This window comes from Falco biarmicus, chromosome W (assembly GCF_023638135.1).
Source record: "Falco biarmicus isolate bFalBia1 chromosome W, bFalBia1.pri, whole genome shotgun sequence".
NCBI classification, from domain to species: Eukaryota; Metazoa; Chordata; class Aves; order Falconiformes; family Falconidae; genus Falco; species Falco biarmicus.
In genome coordinates, this window is record NC_079310.1 from 22270973 (window position 1) to 22292366 (window position 21394).

The 21394-nt window shown below is 41.0% G+C and overlaps 1 pseudogene; it reads right to left on the bottom strand.

Moving 5' to 3' along the window:
- Positions 1–2959: 2959 nt before the first annotated feature.
- Positions 2960–13804, bottom strand: LOC130141926 (cardiomyopathy-associated protein 5-like; annotated as a pseudogene).
- Between the last annotated feature and the right edge of the window lie 7590 nt (positions 13805–21394).

The following is a 21394-nucleotide window of genomic DNA, read 5'->3' on the forward strand; positions in this document are numbered from 1 at the left end:
GAATCGGGCCTCGTCCCTTGTATAGCCCTAATCCAAGGCTTGTTAAAAACTTAGTCAAGTTAATCAGTGAGAGAATAGAGAAACAATAGATGATCAATTTGTGTACACAGGTGCTCTCAGAAACACAGATGTTTCTGTATATGTGTATAAAAATCAGTATATGTGCATAGGAATTGTTTGTTCAAAGACTAAGTGTGCTTGAAGGATTGTGTGAGTTAAAGCAGGCAGAAAGAAGATCATGATCCGAGGAGGACCTTGGAGCCAAGGCAGAGGCTGGAACTGAATAGATGGATCAACTGGGACAGAGTTAGGTGATGTATTCACAGAAGTGACAATACCAAAGGAAACTTCTAAAAACTTCGGACATTGACTAATGATTTGATAAGTGTATATAAGCTGTGCTGCATCCCTTTGTTCTCTGCCACTCACTGAGGTGTTGGCCTGCAGGAGCAAAATCACGGACTCAACGACATATCAATATGATCCTAGTTGAAGCCACTTTACTTAAGTTTCTGCAAACTTATATACAATGTTAATATTCATACACACATCACACCTTAATTCTATTGGTTACATACACTGTTCACACGCTGCTATACAGATACTAATGTGTTAAAAGCATACAGGCGGTTAGTCTCATTAAAATTGTTGACATTCTTGCGGTCATCAGTTCCCAGCTCAGCTCCTGTTTTTCTGCCTGCTTAACTGCCAAAGATCCTGTTTTCTTTGTTCCAGGTGTCTTTCTCACACAACCTTGCGGCCTTGCTGAGCAGATAAAGCTTTTAATCATATCAAGCTGCTAAAGCAAGAGCGACTTTTGATAGGCCAGGTGTCCCTTTTCTTCCAAATACATTGCCACAGTCACCAAGAAAGGAAAATCTGTATACTTATACATGAACAAATCTGATATGGGAAAAGTGAGACATCACATGCATGCCATTTTCACAAGCAGAACTGCAATTTAATGAAGAACAGCTTCTACAGAAACAAAAGTATTTTCACTAATATTGCTATCAATGGAGTATACTACTGAAATGGAGGACATTTTTGTCTTTTAGAGTGGTACAGCTTAGAAATAGCAGGAAGAAGTAGGACTTGCTAAACTATTATCTGCACTACAGCTAAAATGCTATGTTGCAAATCCTGATTTAGGATCCTGCCAATTATGCCAATTTGTTGCAAAATGAGTGGTTTAGGTCAGATTGTTTAAAGAATCACCACCAAAGCAAAATAGGTTTAATAAGAATCTTTGGAAATGCGACTGCACAAGATTCGATGGCAAGGTTCACTCTATTACTTATTACATGGAGTAAATGCAGAGATTAATCAAATTGAAATCAAGTCAGAATAGAGTTGGAAACAGTTTATAAAGATCAAAAGCATGAGGGTAAAGGAGATCCTCCCATTGAGTCATGAGGTTTAGAGCAAACCCCCTTGCTTTTTAAACTCTCATAGAATTTAGGTGCGGCTAGATCCAACCTTAATCTCAGACTTGGTCAATGGTTTATGTCTAATGGGAGAGATATAGAGAGTGTGATAAAGAATAAGGGAGACCCTTCTGCTGAGTCACAAAGTTCACAGTAGACCTCCTTGCTTTCTAAATTCTCATGGAACTTAGGTGTGGCTAGATCTGATCTTAGTCTCAGACTTGGGCAATAGCTTGTATATAAAGGGTGTGGGTGTGTGTGAGAGAGAGAGAGAGAATTTTTTCACAGTTCACAATTATCCATAGGATCTTAGCAACAAAGCAAATCAATAGAATTTGTTCAAATCACAAAATAACCTAATTGATTCAAGACTGTAATACCTATTATGACAAAGGTATACCTGTTAATAGTTCCCCTTAAGTTCAGTGAAATACATCTAATGCTTTTTGCATTCCTCAATGGGTGAAGGGTTGAGCCTCAAGGAGCAGGGGTATCAGCCCAGGCTCTGTCATTGGCTTTTTGCAATGTCCCCCCTAGTATTGCAAACTTGGTAGTTTGCAAGTTCCGAGTGGTGTCCCACTCAGAGGGAGATGCTGGTCGCAGCCCACTGTGGTCCAGGAGATCTCAAAAGGGTCTCACTTTAGGACTGCTGTTTATAAGGCTGTGAGATGATTGGCTTTAGTCATCTGTAAATTTCCTTCCTGGCCACAACCCAAGCTGATAATTTTCTCAAAAATTCCAGGAACAATGGTATCGTTCTACTCATGTTACCACTTGGGCTATGATCCAGGCAGGAGTGTTCTGGGGTTGTCAGGGAATAAATGATTGTCTCCATTCTTGTTCCCTGCTTTGACCAGTCAATGGGAGTTCCAGTACAGACAGTGCCATTCTCTGCCTTATCCAAGTAACAGTTGCTGGTATAGTCAAGGGGTGCTTAACAGCTCAACTCATTACTCAAGGCACTGAGGCCTAATCGGCAACTACTGGGGTCATAGAACAGCCCGGAGAAGGGGGAGAAGTGCACCACCACATGCTACTGGCACAGATGAACATGAACTGAACAGAAAATGGAGTTTCAACAAAACTGTGTAGTGTAAACTGTGTAACTAATCTAACATCTCTGAGCAATGAACACACATAACTGGGATGGGAAACACTTTATAATGATACTGGTCCCCACATATGGAGGTTTTTGTACCTTGTCAAGTGAAATGAGCTGCTGTTACTAAAAATTTCTTTTCATAGAAATTACACTCTTCCCATTTCTCCCCCTACACTTACAAATCAGACAAACTTACACAGACAAGAAGGCTAAAAGATGGAAAGTCTGGTAAAAGCTACATAGAAACAAGGTCATTCAAACTTCTGAACAAATAAAAATATCAGTTTAACAAGCCTAGGACTCTAGAGAATACCTTAATGATAAGATAGTCTCCCTTCAAGAGCTCTCACAGGTGTTTCTGTGACTTAGCTTCTGGACTGCTCTCTGAACCCTCTCAACTGACAACACAGGAGGCCTGAAGAAATTAGCCTCAGTATCTCCTTCCCTCACCCAAATTAATTTTTACCTTCATCTTGGTTGCAGCAGCATCTAATGTTGTGACTTCATGGTCTTTATGTTCTCCAAAAAGCTTGTCAATAACAGATATTGGACATTTGCAGTGGTAACAATATGTGTCTGCTTGTGTTTTCTTCAGTTCTCTTTGTGCACTCTCAACTTGAGGAATGTTTGTTGCCAATTTTTCAGGATACAACAACACAAAGCCTGAATCTTCAAGCTCAACAGGTGTTCTTTGCTCTGGCTCAGTATCAAATTCATAACTATCACCAACATGCTCAAAAAAGTCCCTGTCTTCAAATAATAGCTCCTTGTGTGTGAATTCAGATGATATTACATCTTGTAAAAGTTCTTCTTGTGTAATCACATTGTAGTCCATTGACTCAGTGAGATCTTCATAAACATCAGGGTGCTGCTCCTCTCTTTACAAGTCTAGCTTCTCTGTTTGCTGAATGGTAGGGACACATGAAAGATTTTTCTGGGTATACTGATCATCTTCACTATCTTCATCAGGAGTCCTGACACATGGGACATATTTTTCCATTTGAGGAACTGCAGTTATTTCATGCTGTTCTTCCTGCTTATTACCAGCTTCTTGACATGCAGCTCCCTGATAATCCACTAGTTGACTATACTCTTGATGACTTGACTGCTCTGGCAATTCCTCAGTTGTTTCTACAGGTACATTTTCTTCTCTTTGTTCAGTGGTATCACTTCTTGCACCTGAAAGAATTACTTTGCTTCCAAAAGGAATGGCATGCATTGGTTTACAAATTGTTGCTTGAATGTCACCATCAGTCTGGACTTTCTCTCCACAACACCCCTTTCTGGCAAAATCTCAGTTCTGACATGTGAAACATCACCAGACACTTGCTTGTGTTTGTCCTCTGAACTCTGAAATGAAATTCCTCCACTAAAAGACTCATCTTCTGGTATCTGATCCTTTTGAGGCCCTATGGACTTACTTGGAATTTCATCTTTAAGAATGTATTTTTCAAAATATATTCCAATTTCATTATCTGTGTCTGAATTTCTACTAGGGAAAGACACATTAGAATTACCACTTTCCTCATCAGAAGGAGTCTCATCCTTTGTCTTTTCTCCTACTGCTTCTGCATAGAGGTCCTTGTATAAAAATGACAGAGCAGGTGGCTCCTCTAGAAGCTCTGGATTAACTGCAGCAACAGTGGTAGAAAACAACAGAGATTGTTCTAGCACTCCTGAATCAAAGAGTGGGGTCCCTGGTGACTTCTGTCCATCTTCTACATTTGTAACTTTTTTACTGCTAATGTCAATTGATTTCTGCAGAGGTAAAGGTTTTAGAGTATCTGCATAGGACTGCATTTTGCTTTCTCCTTTCACAGTACCATAAAGGACTTCACCTGGATTCTCAAGTAAGGAAAACTCCTCTTCCAAAGTATCTACCTCAGCACTTTCTTTAAAAGATGTGGCTTCTTCCACAGGTTCATTGGGATTTTCTGTCACAGGAAACGATGAATTTGGTCTTTCAAAATGTGGCTTAATTGGGGATTTGTCATCAATCAAGGTATATTTTTCAAAATAATCCATATTGGCCATACCATTATTAGGATCCAATACTGCATTATTATTGTTTTCTGGCAACATGAAATTTTCTTGTGTTTCTTCAGTTTCCTCAGCATTATCATTTTTGACCAATTACTTTAGCTCATGGTTTGCAGGCTTTCCCAACACAGTTTTCTTAAATTTCTGTGGTTGTTCCAGAAGCTAAGGCTCTATGGCCATCATCAGCTAATTCACTTTTAAATGAAGGATTTGTTTCCAAGTATTCTAGTTTATCTGACATGTGTTTACTTCTTGATCAACAGAAGAAATATGTGTAGGAGCATGAATACTGAGTATTTCATAACCTTTTGAAATAATATTAAATAGTTCAGTAGGTTCTGGAGCATGCTGACTGTCTTCTACAGTGCTCATGTTCCATTTCTTCTTCTCTTCTCAGGTAATGTTCAGGCACTTTAGACACTTTGTCTACCTCCAGATGTTGCACTGCTTCCATTTTCATAGGATTTCCAGTACTAGTTTTGTCTGGACCAGGATTATCTACTCCCAGAGATGGTAAATCATACTTTTACACTCTGTGACTAGTTTCTGAGGACACTCTGTGGGAAATTTCACTTGACACTGAATCAGAAACTCTAAACATATCTCTTTTATTTGTAGAATCATGAACTGTAAGTTCTGTGCAGCTTCCAGGTGGGAATTGTTTTGATCCAAAATCAGAAGCTTCATTTGGAGAAAGTTGAATTCCTTGCTTGTCTGTTTCTGTAGCTTTTACTGGACTAATTGAGCAAGCTTTCACCTCTTCTGCCAGCCAGCTAGCTAGCCCAAAAGATGGGATATCTGGGTTCTGCTTTTCATCAGAACTAGAGCAAACAGATTTCATCTCTGCTGAAGAAAGGCTGCTCCATTCACCAGAATAATACTGAGTTTGGTGTGTCACAGTTTCCTAAATATCTGATGAAACAGCTCCCAGATGCTCTGAGGATATGTGCTTTTGCTCTGCAAAATGTGGTTGCATTTCATGACTCTCCTTCAGTATAAATGCCTGAAACTATGTTAGATTGCTTTCCAAGCATGCCTACTACATCAGATAAAGATGATGGAATATTTTGTTTTTCTTCATCATCAGTGAAAGCTACTGATACTGACATTTCAGGTAATGTATGAAAAGGTACAAATGAGTCTGACAACACTGCTTGCCAGTCTGCTACAGCAGTCACTTTTGACTCTGTGGTCACCAACCTTGGTACTTTCTGCACATCACATTGCATTTCTTGTTTATCCTGCTCAGTAGGGAATTTGGGGGGACTTCTTAGTTGCTCTGATGACAAATATTCTGTGTCCAACAAATGATCTTGAGATTCTTGCTCATCTTGGTCTTGAGTGCACATTAAAGACATACTCTCCAACTGCACTGTCTTCAAGTTTGCTGGTTTAGGTGAATATTGTTGAATTTTTTGCAATTCTTTTTCATCATGTGGTAGAATTACATGTTTACACTCTGATTGTGCAGACTGGGGAATAAGTAGCTGCGTGCTTTGCTTTTCTTGTTCAGCAATGGACCATGTGGGAACCAAATACTGAGAGGTAGGTTTTGAATAAGGTGGAATTTCTTGTTGACATGTATCATCAGCTGAATAAAATAGGACTGAAGGTTCAGACTCCAGTTCTGAAGGTACAGTTAAATAGTCTTGACTTTCTAGAGTTTCTGCTTTATCTATAGAATATGATAAATTTAATTGTTCAGATTCTAATTGTATAGCTGTGTGGAAGTAATGTGGATTCTTTTCTCTCTCTGTTTCAGGTAAAATTACATGTTCAGCCTCTGACTGTGCAGCCACAGGCAAATGTGGATGAACATTTGTATTCTGTTTCTTTTCTTGCAAAAAAGAAACCTGACTCAGGCTGGGCAGTTTCTGACTGTTCTGTTTTACAATGGGTATAAGATAAATCTAAGTGCTTGGGGGACAGGCCTCCAGTTACAGGTGAAGACTTTGGACTTCCTTCTATTTTTGTGTCAGAAACAGAATGTGAAACACCCAAAGGTACAGACACTATTTGCTCAGGAAGAGATGAATATGGTTTAATTTTTTGGCTCTCTGCTTCCTCAGTGGAAAAGGATAAATCTTGTTCAGTTTCCAACTGAGCAGTTAGAGATGAAGTAGCCCCACTATCTTGCTTCTCTGAACATCCTGCTCTCAGTGGGGCTGTTTGCTTTGTCAGTAGAACTTGATAAATATGATTGTTCAAAGTCCGGTTGTGCAGTTTCCTGCTTCTTGATCCTGCCAAAGGTATATGATACAGGTGTTTCTGGCAGCTCTGTTTCAACAACAGAGTACTGCAAATTAACACACTGCAGTTAAGGTTGGGCCCCATCCCCCCACTCCAGTTCATCTGCGAAGTATGACATTTCTGGGTGCTCCATCTGGGCAGCCTGTGGCTGCTTTACTCTGTTGTAGTAGTACAATAAATCTGGTGGGTTTATTCCGCAAGTCTCTGGTTTGCCAAGAGAATATGACAAATCTGGATGTTTTGATTTTAGTCGTTCCATTTGCAACTGCTCTGCTTTTCCTGTGGAATATGAAAAATCAGAAGGCATGAACCCTGCTTGTACAGTTTCCTGGTTTTCTGTTTTGCCAAGTGAATGTGATAAACCTTGTTGCACTGTCTAACTGTGAAGCTGGTTATGCTTTTCTTCACCAAGGGAGTGCAAAAAGCCAGGCTGGGCCATTCTCTTTTCCTTTAATTTGCCAAAGGACTCCGAAAGCTCTGGCTGTTGCAGTACTATTTGGCCAGGTTGTGGGTGCTCTGATTTCCCAGCCGGATAGGGTAAATCCATTTCTTCCACCTCTGGTTGTTCAATATCATGGTGCTCTTGTTGGCCAATAGAATATGACAAATCTGGATAGTTTGATTTCTGATGTGTAGCTTCGTCTTATTTCTCTAACAGGAGAAGATAGCCGTGGATGTTGCAACTTTGGCAATACCATTTCTTGTTCTCTTTTGCCAGAAGAATACAACAAACCTGTATGTTCCAGTTCACCTTGCACAGGTTGTATTTCATCTGTTTTACCAAGGGCATATGTTAAATTTTGTTGTCATTTTTGTTGCTTGCCCATTTGTGTAGTTTCTTGTGACAGTGTTTTGCAAATGGAATATGATAAATTGGGAAGTTCCTGCTCTGGACGTGCTATTCCTTGTTGCTCTGTTTTTCCAATGGGATGGAGTGTTACAGGCTGCTCTGATTTCCATTGCATAGCCTACATCTGCTCTAATTTCCCACTGGAATATGACAAATCCAGATGCTCAACCTCTGGTTGTGCTGTTCCTTGCTGTTCTGTTTTGCCAGTGAAATGCAGCAACTGATGTTCTGCTTCCACTTGAACAGTTTGTGGTTGCACTGTCTTGCCAGGGCAAGATGATAAATCTGGTTGTCCTAACCCAAGTTGTGTGGTTTCTTGTTGCTGTGTTTTATCAGTGGAATATGATAAATCTAAATGCTCTAACTCTTGTTTTTCCATTTCTCATTGCTCTTTTTTGCCAGAGGTATACAAGAAATCTGGGAATTCCCCTTCCAGTGGAGCCCGATTTGGTTGCTCTGCTGTGCCATGAGAACTTGACATCAGCTATTCCAATTTTATTTGTACTGTTTCCTCTGGGTGTAATGCATAGCTTCCCCTCTCCTGTTTGAACTCCATTTGTGCACATTGTTTTTCTTCACTAACAGAAGAGGGCAAATCAGAGTGCAGTACTTTGCTCATGGCATCTGATGTCTGGATGCTCAGACTCCAGTGGGGCTGCCCGTGATTGCTTTGTTTTGACAAAAAAAAATTGCAACAAAATACGTTCTTGCAACTGTGGCTGTGTTGTTTTATGAGTTTCTGCCATGCCAACAGAGAATGACAAATCTGCATATTCTGATTTTGCTTGGGAATTTTGCAGTCATTCTGTTTTCTCCATAGAGCACTGCAGCTCAGGGTGTTCTGCCTGCATTTCTGCACTTTCCCATTGCTGCTCTTTACCAAGAGATGATGAAAATTCACCTGGCTGTTCCAGCTCTGGTTGAACCTTTTCTTGTTGCTGTACTGTGCCAGTGGAATGCAATTGTGGCTGTATTTTATCAATGGAATATGATAAATCAAGATGCTTTGGCTCTGGTTCTGCCATTTGTCTTTGCTCTGCTTTTCTATTATGAGATGATGCATCTGGAAGTACTAGTTTCTCTTTTGCAGTTTGTAGATACTCTGCTCTGCTGACAGACTGTCCCTCATCAGGGTGTCCCAAGGCTGTATGCTCCATCCCTTGCTGTCCCACTTTGTCAGCCAAGTCTGTGTGGCCTAGCTCCAGCTGGGCAGGTGGGAGTTGTTCTGCTTTGTCATGGACTTACAACACATCCAGCTGTTCCAACCTCTGCTGGGTTGTTTCCTGCACTTTGTCAAGGGAACATGCTAGAAAAGGGTATTCAGGTTTCAGCTGTGCGGTACACAGTCTTCCTTCTTCCTGCTTTTAAAACAGAATAAGGCAAATCAGGATGTCTCTGCCCTGGTTCTGCCATACCCACAGAATGGGCCAAATGTGGAATTACCGCATCTGGCTGAACTGTTTTCTGTTCTGCTTTTACAAAGGGGGAAGTTAAACCTGTTTGCTCCAATTCTTGTTGTACTCTTTGTCATACCTCTGCTTTCTCCAGAGGATATATCACATTAGTGTGTTCTGTCTCTGGTGGGGTCATTTCATCATCTGGCCTGTCAATAGAAAATGATAAATCTGGTTGTTCCAAGTTCTCTTAGACATATTATAATTGCTCTGTTTTTCTAGGAGAATATGATAACTTTTCTTGCTCTAACTGCTGTTCTGTGGTTTGCTGCTGCTTTTCTCTGTCAACAGAAATTTTTGTGTTTCTGATCCAACAGTACTACTTCTTGTTGGTTTGTCTCATCAGTGTAATGTGACAAATCAGGATATTTCATTTCCCATGGTGCAATTTCCAGCTCATCTGCTTTGCCAAGGGAATATGTCAAATCTAGATGTTTTGATTCTATTTGTGCAGTTGCTTGAGAAGCTCTTTTTCTGGCCACTTTAGGCAATTTTTAATGTTTTGGCTCAAACTCGAGTTGCTTGTTCTTTGGCTTTACCAAAGAAAAATGATAAATCTGGATATTTTGAATTCAATTATGTAGTCTCTTGGTGGGGTTTTTGGCCATCAGAACATGACAAATTTGGGTATTTAGATTCCACTTCCATATTTTTATCTAGTGCTGCCTCACCTGGAGTTCCTGGTGAATCCAAATATTCCAATTCTTGTGTTTCTCCCATGGAGTATGACAGCTCTGGATGTTCTGACTCCTGCTCTACAGTGTTGCCTGGTTTTGCTTCACCACTATCACATGGAAAATCTGGATGTTCCATCACCAGTGGTGTAGTTTCCTGTTGCTTCAAACTAAATGGTAAGGTTGGATGTTCCAACTTTTCTTGTTGTTCAGCTTTGTGAAAAGAATATGACAAATCTGGATATTCTGAACTAATTCCCATTTCCAGTGGAGCTTCTTTTCCACTGGAAGATGGAAAAAATGTTTGCTCCAGCTCTGAACATACTATTTCTTGTTGCTCTGTTTTGCCAGTAAAATATGAAAGAAATGGTTGCTCTGATTTGTGTTGTGTCATTTTCTGCATTTCTGTACTTACATAAAATGTCTATTCTGGATATGCTGGCTCCATTTGCATTTCTTCTTGTATTTGTTCACTGAAAGAATGTGGCAAAGATGGATGCATTGACTGAGCTGTTCCTTGCTGTGCCAAATTCATTTGGTCTACATCCTGTGGCTCCTCTTTCCCCTACGTTGCTGATAAATCTGAATACTGCCATTCCATTTGCATAGCTTTTTATTGGGCTGTTTACTGCTGTTCCAGCTCTCTTTGTACTATGTCTTGTTGTTCCAATCTGCCAAAGGAATATGATATATCTGGCTGGGCCAAACCCAGCAGTGTGGCTTCCTGTTGCTGACTACCAGCAGTGGAATAGGAGGGAAGCAAATGCTCCTGCTCCATTTGTGCCATTTCCCAGGGCTTTTCTCTGTCAATCAAATGTGATGAACCCAAAGATCCTGACTCTGCTCTTTCTTGCATTACTTCTCCAGTGGTAAATGAAAAATCCCCATTCTCTTAAGCTAGTTGTACATTTTCATATTGTTGTGCTTCATTAATGACACATGATGGCTCTGGACATTCTAAGTCTTTTTGTACAGCTTCTTATGCTGTTTCTCCATGGGAATATGGAAAATCTGCTTGTTCCAACTTTGGCTGCAATATTTCCTGTTGTTCAATTTTGCCAGTGGAATATGATATATCCAGCTGTTGTACCCTCCCCTGTGAGGTTTTATGTTGCTGTTATTTTCCAGTAGAATATGACAAAACTGGATGCTCTGACTGCAGTTGAGTAGTTTCTTCTTGCACTCCTTTGGCACAGGAATACAGCTTAACTCCAGGTTGTGAATCCTGCTGTACAGGCTGTGGTCGTTCTCCTTTCTCACTAAAATATGACATAATAGAATTGTCCAAATCTACTTGTGCCAATTCTTGCTGCTCTGTTTTTTTTATTCATGGGATATGGTAAATCTGAATGTGCTGTTTCCAGATACCCAGTTTTCTGTGTCTCACCTCTTCCAGAGGAATCAGATATATCTGGATGTACCAATTGGAGTTCTGTAGTGTTTTCTTTCTCTATTTCTTCAATCAAATATGATAAATCTGAAGGTTCCAATGCAAGCTGTGCTGTTTCTTATTGTGCTGTTTCTTATTGTTCTGCTTCTTCAGGGGAATAAGACTGGTTGTTCCAGTTCAAAAGGAACAGATTTTTTGTTTCTCTGTTTCCCCCCTGTAAAATAAAAACTCCTGATGTTCCATCTCCAGCTGTGCATTCTTTGATTCCACCATTTCTTCTCTGGAATATGAGAAACCTGGATGCTCCGTCTCCAGCTGTGCAGTCTCAAATTCTTCTGGTTTTTTCCATGGAATATGAGAAAATTGGCTGCTCTGTCTCCAGTTGGGCACTCTCCGATTCCTCTGTTTCTTCTTTGGAATATGAGAAATCTGGACACTCTATCTCTATTTGTGCACTCTCTGCTTGTTTGGTTTTTTCAATGGAAAAATCAGGATGATCCAAATCTACTGCTTTATTTACATCTGAAGTTTTCTGAGTTTCTTGTGTTTCTGTGCAAATAGGATATGAAATGCCAAAATATTTAGAATCTATCTTTTCAGGAATAAGTGAATTTAGTTTAATTTTTGCTCCTCTGTTTCCTGAAGGGAGGAGGAAAAGTCTCATTCAGACTTTGTTTGCTTCTCTAAGTGCATATTTTGCGTTTCTGGTGGTGGGGCATTTTGACACACTTTTTTTAGCAGAATGAAATAGAGCTGAATGCTCAGTTTCTGACCATGCAGTTTTGATGAGTGGCACTCAGTTTTTTGCTTCTCTGTTTCATATACAGACTGTGGTAACAGCATGTAACCAGACTCAGATTGTGCAGTTTCTGATGACTGAGGAATAATCTGTGGCATATGAAGGCACGGACTCAGGTTGTGGTGCAACCAGAGACGCTTTATTGTGCAGAGAAGGTCATATTTATACCTCTGAGTCCAGATACAAATTCCAGCTGTATGTACCACCAGGCTCAGGGCAGAAACCATTCATGCAGTTACATAGCTATATATCACTACAAGCATGCAGACACCTTTTTGCTACTAGATAACCATGTTTATCTTTCTTACTCTCCTTCAGAATACCCAACTGTTCTCTCATCTCCTGCCAGGTCAGACATTCTCCATCCTCCTCTCATATATCTCTCTTCAGACATTCTCTGTCCTCCTCTCCCACAATATTCTCCTGTCTTGTTTCAGGTAGAGTGGAATACTTGGATTTAGCTGATGGAGGACTAGGCAAGTAAGACTTCTGTGCTTCCCCCTCCCAGGATGTTCTGACATCTGGCAAAATAGGTTAGGTACTTTGTCTATCTAATTCATTAACAAAATCTGCTGAAACAGACTGTAGTGCAGGATTGGGCTGAATTTCCTGCTCCATCAGTTCATCCAGAAGATCTGATGCTGTCAGCAGGGATTGGTCTGGTTTCTTGTTTGCAGTTTCAACTGAAGGAAGCAGCACTCGCTTTTCTGATTTATCATCAGACTCTAATGAAGTGGATGCTGATTGTTCTGTTATTGCTGTTTTGGCCACAGGTGAATAACTTTGCTGCTCCCTGGCTTCTTCAGGAAGGCAGGACTTCAGTGACTGTCCCAATACCTGATTTGGAGTCTCCAAAGGAGATGGTCTGTCTTTTCTTTCTTCATGCTGATGATCTGTTTCTGCACCAAAGCTTGAAAAACTGCTTGGTTTATTTTTCATTTTAACGGGTTTAACATTTTCAAATGAAACATCATCTTTAGTAGTAAGCCAGTTATCAAGAGGCGTTGTTGGTGAAAAATTGCTTTGATTTGAATGTGCTGCAGGTTGCTGTCTTTGCTCCATTATCCCCGATGGTGTTTCAAAATTTCTACTTGCTCTCTGGAAAGGTTTTGGATGTGTTGCTTCTGAAAGTGAACTGAACTTCTGCAATCTTTCTTTTGCTGATGCTTCAAGGAACTGTTCAGAATCTCCTAAAACTGAGCTACTTCTCTGGATTCTAGTTTTCTCTAGTGTTTCAGGGGCTGGCCCAGTCCCTCCAAAAACTGAGTTGAACAGCTGGATTCCAGCTTGTAATGGTCCTCCAAGGATCAGTCCTACTTTTCTCAGTCTGCTTTCTCTAAATATTGATATTTTTACTGGCTCTTCTGCAGTGGTCTCTAGACCTTCTTTGTCATCCAACATTTCCTCATCTGTATCTTGTGCTTCCATCTGTTCAACGTTTAACACTGAGCTCTGCACCTCTCCTAGAACAGTTCTTGGTTCTTGCCTTTGCATTCCAGAAGAGTCACGTTTTTTATTGCCCTGGCCTCCCATCAGATTTGTAGGCATCATCACCCTATTTAAAGATTTACGTTTCCTTTTCTAAACAATCTTACATTCATCCATACTAAAGATCACTTTTCCTGGAGGAGAACCTACTGGTGAACTTTCCATACTGTAAAAATTAGAAGCTGTACTAGTTTCTGACACCCAGGGAGTAAAATATCTGCTCGAGCTGGTTTCGCAGGTTATCCCACTATCTTCACTTTGAACTGTTACCATAGAAAAGGAAGTGCTGGAAAGCTTCCGCTTCCCACCGCTCTCGCCTTCTGTGCACATGTGCCTGCAGTGGACAAACGACCCTGTCAGCCTCTTCAACACTGGCCCAAATCAGGTGCTGCCTGATCTAGGAAACTAAAAATCACACACCCTTTCCCCATGTCTGTCTTTCTTTGGTTTGGCGAGGGTATAGCAAACTTTTTCTTGGGAAGACAAATCCCCAGTGCTCCTCTTCCCACACCCTTCTTTCCCATCATCCCATTTGGTATCATTCAACTTCGCTCTCCTGGATAATGCAGCATCCCCTGGGTGGCAGGCAGACCCTGACGTTCGGAATCATACTTTACAACTTGAGGAGAGTTATAAAGCAGGTATGTTTATTGTGGTGCCCGGCGCAAGGGGGATTGCTCCTCCTAACTTGCACACTTAATTTTACTCATAATACATATTTATACAGTGAGGTTGGTTAGTTCCGCCCAAAGTCTACACATACTAACTAATTATTGGTTAGTTGCTTTCTCACCTCAATTTAAAGGTACAGTTCATTTTAAATTCACTACACATGCTCCCTGAGCAGGGGATCCATACTCTTCGGGGGGTGATGGTGGTGGTGGTGGTGGTGGTGGTGGTGGTGGCGGCATTTGAGTAGGAGGTCTCAATCTCCCACTACCACAATTATTTTACTATAGTGTCCTTGAATCTTATCACTTCAGTAGTTTGTTTTAGCATGTCCTAGTCAGAAGGCTCCTTATTTACATTCTTGTGGGGCTCATCTACATCTGTACTAACTGTCCCTCCTTGAAGTCCTGAGTGGACCGAGCTCCAGACCTTCATTCAAAGACAGTGAGGCTCTTGCTCCTGTGTTGATGTTTCTGTTATCTATGCAGCTCCTGTCTGCAGCAGAGTTTTAGGTTTCTTACTATATTTTCTTGCATCAGCCCCTTCTCCACTTTGCTTCCCCTTTCATCCATTTCACCACTCATCCTAAGCCAGACTTGGCTCTAAAAATTCCACACCTCTCTGATCTTCTTGAGGAAAGACTGCTTCATTTAAAAAAAAAATATTCCAGAACTCTAGGACTTTCTCCCCATTTACTGGTCTTTTGTCATCACTAAACGAATAGATAAAAACAGCCTCATACTCATTCCAGACAAACCAGCTACCTGCAGAGCCATTTTTAGGTAAGCCCTGCACAGAGACGCATCCTGAGACCTCCCCACTGCAAAAGGAAATCAACTAGGAACGGTCTGAGAGACAGAACCATGTAACAGCAGCTCACGTCACCACAGTTGTTAGAGACTCGGATATTCCAGTGGGTACATAAACCAGTTAACTAGTAAACTATCTTCCTATAGCTAGACTTTAATCTCTACATTATCACAAAAATTAAAACCTATTAATTTCATACATTTCCCTTAAAATACACAATACGTGCTTTCAAAATATTTTCCCTATTTAGATGATTAATTCTACATGGAGCTAGAAACAAAAGACATCTGCCATAATCCATCAGTCTCATAGTAAAATGCCCAAAGGCAAGAAAATATTGCATGAACACCCTGAAGATCAGTGGGCTATTTGTGCTGACAAGGACATGATGCCTTATGCCATCTTTATAATAGTTTCTGATGCCTCATGTTAGTCTCATTACTTGCATAATTACCTGTGTTAGGAAACCAAATTATTTAAAGATTGCATTTAAAAGAGTAATAAAGATGTGAAACCTGAATTTTTCTACTTTTTATGTGCATGCATCATAATTTTGGGCCAATTCATAAACTCTGCTGAAGCTTTTGGGATTTTATTGAACACTCCAAAGATACTTATGAATTAAGTGGCACATCCTCTATAGGAAAGCAGTTCCCATTGGACAGGTGCTATTTTCTGTTAGTCCTCAGAAGCACTGTCAGTAACTGAGGGGGCCTGAGGGCCGATAGGAGGAAAACAAACCTAACCCTAACATGCCACCAGAGCCCCATATGCAGGTGCCCACTCACACTCAGTGGGGAAGAACAGGTTGCAGATGCCAGGCTGCTCAGCTGCATGGTGAAAACTGCAGCAAAAGCCATGCCAGGCTCCATGGCTGCTACAGAGGGACTGATGTGGAAGCAGAACAGGTCCATCAGGGCTCAGGGGGGGTAGAGCATGAAGGAAGCAGGGTCCCAGGGGAACACCAGGACTCTTCTGTCACATGAGTGCTTGCTGACCTCAGGCCAGCCATCTTGCTGCCTAACTTTTTTATAAAATAGGAATGAGGATATTTAGCATGCTTGAAAGAAATGGAAATAGGAGTTTCTGCTGACTGCAACATTGCACAACTAGGTGCTGTTCAACTGCATGCAGAGGAGGAAGACAAAAGCAGCAGAGAGCTTAGGGTTGTTAAAAATAAATCAATGACAGCAGGGTCCAGGACAGGCTGTCTTCAACCAAGTTTGCATATTGGTTACATTTCCTCTAAGCTACATTTTCAAAGCACAAAAAAAAATAATCTGTTCTGCAACAGTGGTGTCACATGAAGGGGGGGGAGGAAATCCTCTCAACCCCAGGTGTCTGATCTGTCTATCAGCACCCCAGGAAAGCCAAGACCCTTGTGCTTGACCAGTCTGTCAGCATCCCATTACAGGGTTCCTTCACTGAACAGTCGCACTGGATCAGAGGGCAATTTGACTGACTTGTTCAGGGAAACAAACCAACAGCATAAGGGGGACCCCTCAGAGGGTCTTCCCACTTTGTTTAAATGTGTTATCTGCTGCCAGCAACTGATAGCGCCCACAAAGGACTCACACTAACAGTTTACAGAATAACACTCTTTATTATAAAATTGTGATAAGTTATGATTAGTGATTGCTGGTGATAGGGACTGTCTGCAAAAACAAGCTTGAAATGATACACAACCAAACCCTTAATTACTAATGACAGCTAGAATGAGTTAGTTATTTAGCATGCATAAGTCAAAGTTCCTACCCAATAGACATCCCTATGGGGGAGAAGACAGGTTCAGCCCATCAACTGATCCTAGAAGTTACAATGGAGTCTTCCCTAACTTCTCCCCTCATTCATTCACTTTTTATACTTTACTCTCAGGTGGAGCTTGAGTGATTCTAGTCATACATTCTTTCATTATTGATTAATGTAAACTTATCTCACTTTCATTTAAAGACATAGTTGATAAGAAATATAAAGCACATGCTCGGTGAGGGGTGGTTGTGCCTTGGAGGTGGGTAACTTTGGGATGGAGGTGTGCATTAGTATTATAATGAGATTATAGTGAGCAAGGTTCATCTAAGGAGAATAGTTTCGCCACAGTTGTTGGCCCAGCAACAGACATCATCTCATTTATTTTCCATTTGACAGCCACTATGTAGCTTATCAGCTGTATAGTACCATCAAGTTCCCAGTCCTGCAGGGAGTACAGCAGAGCCTGGCTTTGGTTTCTCCACTCCACTCCACCCTCCACTGCTCCTCCAGGACAGCAGGCCATGTTGCCTAGGGAACCATGGTGGAGTAGATTCCATGCATGCCAACCATCTGAAAGTGGCAACTATATATTTCCCTAAAAAGGTTGTTATAATACTACAACTTCTATTATGTCTATAATTTCCCCCCTGCAAGCAATTTTCCCACAAGGGGCTTGAAAACCTGTTTGTCAACAAATAATTAGCTTACAAAGTATGTCTCAGGGGCTCAGTCCACTTGTTCTTGCTTAGCCAGCACCTGCTAGGAGTTCTGCCCAGGCATTAAGCACAGGAGAAGGCCTTAAGCTCAACAACCACACTAACATTTGCAACAAAGTTTAAGCATTTATAGAATCAGTTTTATTTAACTTTACTAAGCTATTTCTGAGCACTCAGTGCAGTTACCACATCTGTGCCAAAACCAAAATTTTACATCTCCATTAGCCTAATTAATCAAATGGAGTTAAATTGACTCAGTTACCACTGAGCACAGCTGTTAAAAGCCTGTTAGACTCTAACCTCTCTTATTAGTAAGACAGTTAAGGATAGAGATAGATTCTGCAATTCTTAATATAACTGAGATCTAAAGGGAATGATTGCTGTGATTTAATTAAATGGTGAGATGCAATGCCCAAGTTTGCATTGTGGAAGCTGCCAGCCAGAAACAAGACCCAGCTGCAGCCTGTAAAGAAGCCACCCTCCCAGCACAAGCAGTAAATAACTGTGAGGCTACATGTATTTCCCTCCCTTTAAGGAAAAGTTAGCCATTCGCACTTATGTTTTACAATTTGAGTTTTATTATTAGCCATTGCATTATTAGTAGAATGCATTAAAAAAATATCCAATTGGTTGTGTTTTAGCTGTCTGCAGTGAGTAGCTCCAGTCCACCGACTTCAGCTTATTTTCTCATAGGACTGCAGCTAGACCCATGCACAAGTAGCATTTGCAGTCACATAACCTCTCTCTTTGCCAGTATAGGACCAAAGAATCAACATCTCCCTCAGAAGAAAAGCAGCATTACATACCAGGGATGTTCTCCCACTTCTTTGGAAAACTAGCTCTCTATTTCCACTGCAAGGAGATTTTCCTACAGTCCCGGGCTATGTTTCTATTTGAATTTCATTCCCATAACACTCAGCGTGGCTTAGGCTGCACAGAGTCCCCTCACCTCTCTTCTGCCATCTTACTCTCTTCCAGTGACCATCAGCAAAGTTAGAAAGTGCTTTGAACTATGATATACTCCAAGAGGTTTGTAAACGCAGGATGGTTCCACAGCACTGGTTTTAGGAACTGTATGACCCTAATTTCTTTAAAATGTGGTTTCTGAAAATACCTTAAATATCAACATTAATATTTTTGGTTCCTCCTACAGTATCCACCCAAAACTGATAGGTTTTACTCAAGACAAGGAAGAAATCTTGCGGCGAATGAAGAGACGGGACGCAGCTTGATGCAAGCAAATGTCAATTTATTGTACGGAAGCACGAGGTTTTATACACTTTCAGAAGCTGCGCATTTTAAACAGATTGGTTCTTGAAGCTAAGCATTGCATACTAGGCAATCCCTGATTGGTGGTTAACTACCAGCAATTAACTGCAAGGTGTTACCTTTCCTTGGCACCAGGCGCCATCTGTCTCCCACTCCCCTGTGCTCTGTAAACATGTCTCATCATGTTAATTGTTGTCTAGACAAGCTGGAGCACATTCCCCTCAGCCTACTGATTGCCACGCATGGTCCTAGTTTCCAGCCCGCTCCTGCATCTCCCCCTTCCTGTTGCACAAAAAGAACCTTTGAAACCGAACGAGTAAAAACAAGGTGTAAGTAATAGAACAAACAAAAAAGCAACTAAAGCATATATAATCATCTTCACTAAACTTCTTAACCATCCTGAAATACCCCAACCACTAAACAGTTTATCTAACCAATCCCAAGTATCACTTTGTTGAAGATGAGAAACTCCATCCTTCAATCTTTGGATGCTAGCATGAATTGATTCCGAATGATCTGAAAGGTTCATGCAACACATCCCTTCAAACTCTTCACAACCATGACCTTGTGACAAAAGCAAAAAATCTATTGCAGCTCTATTTTGTAATGTCGCATGGCAAACACTATCAACATCTAATAAAAGACCAGACAAGGCACTGCTTGTGGCATTAGTTTGTTTGGCAAGCCAACAGCCAAGCTTATTTAATGTTGGCAGAGCATTTCCTGCAGCAGCTCCAGGCAACAAAAGAGATGCAGTAAAGCGTTGGCCAAAGGACCAAAATTGTATGTTATCATCACAATCGGGGGCAAATGCATGAGTGCCACGCTTTGTCCTTCGAGAGTAGCAATGTTGTAAAATCATAGATGTGTTAGGAGTCAGGACGGAAAGTCGCCCTAAACTACACGGACCTCCTTTTATATGAGAAGGAATGACAGGCCATGCTCGATCCCCACAAATAAAAAATACTCCAGCAGGTAGTGAGAGCAGAGCATTGCTAGATTTAGACAAGTTGTTAGCAGTGTAATTACACCAGATACTTGCATTTCTAAAAACAGGATGAATAGGGGAAACGTCCCATGCCCTAGATTGAGTCTTTCCCATGTAGTTAAATTTTATGCAAAAATCCATTTTTACAGAACCAAGAAGTTCAATTTCTTGTGGTTCCAAAGTGGCCAGTGGGAGATGGGGTGTCCATACATCCCAATTGTCTGTCACATTTTTTGATACGTTTTTGGGTGGAAAAAGACTTTGAAGGTTTCTAGGTATAGGCCATTCATCTAATGGTAAGCCCACAAGACATGTGGAAAAAGGCTGATCCGGAGTGGCCATAGCAAGACACAGAGTATCCTGTCCAGTCAAGTTCGCCAACGTGACCCAAACTTTTACCTTTGGTAGAAAAGGGGGATAAGAGCTACCTTCAATAGGCCAAGGTCCAGATGTGAACATCATTATCCATATTAATGACAATGCTTGTTTCTCCTTTTCTTTTTCCATCATCGTTTTACAGCCAGCCATTCTTCTGGTCGTACTGTCCACGACCGAGGCACTGCAATTGATTGTCCACACTCTAATCCTATAATAATATTCTTGTTAATAATATAAATTCTGCTTGCTAATATAATATAATCAAACAACAACCATGCAGTAGCCCGTACTTCTAGGCTTTAAATCAATGATAAAAAATTTACAAAAACTAAGTTTGGCAAAATCTCAGAACCTAATCCTATAACTCCCTCTAATTCCAAAAGAGGCTTTCCCATAAAACATTCAGCCCACTGTATCTGATTAAACCTTAATAGTTGATTGTAACACCCAGAACACATCCAATGACCCCATCTGTCCCTTAGTCTTACAACTCGCCAGCGATCCTGATCACAGAGTTCACAGTGAATCTTGATCCACGGTCGACAGAATGGTCCATGTTCATAGCAACATAACTGTAGAAATCGAGACGCTGTCCAATCTGGTTCATGACAGTGTCGTTGAAAGTCGATGTAAGGGAAGATAATATCTGCTAGTGGTGCCGTCAGTGCATTGGGGATCTGGTCTGGTCCAAACGTATTACCCTTGTTAAGTGGTTTGATCCAGGGTGATAGTGTTCGTTCTAGGCGCTGTTTCTGGATGTCGGACCAATACTGGGGCTTTAACCCGTGCCTCGAAGGAGGTATTTGCAGTAAAATGTCGAACTATCGGTGGGTTGTTATCTGCAACATAAGCGGAATCAGTAACAAGGTTGAGTGGTACATTCCATTTTCGGTAAACGCGAACAACTGCATTCAGTTCTACTATTTGAGGTGAACTGGAGACTGTCTCTATGTCCGAGTCCCATTGTCTCCGTTGATCATCCCACCATAGAAGAACAGATTTATGTGATTTGCCTGATCCATCTGTAAACACAGTAAGCGCCTGTAGAGGTTGATCGCTTCTTTTGGGTTTTAACATCAGACGAAAGTCAATATTAAACAGTTTGTGTGAAGGAGGATGAGAAGTTATTTGACCTGTATAGTCGGCAAGTGCCATAACAAAGGTGTCTGATTGCTGATAAAGCCATTGTAAGTATACTGTTGTTATTGGTAGACAAATACAGACAAAATCCTTCCCTGATAAGGTTAACAGGCGTGATCTAGCTTTAACAATCAGAGAGGCAAACATTTCATGTTGTGTCAAAATAGTTTTTGTAGACTGGTTAGGTAAAAAGATCCATTC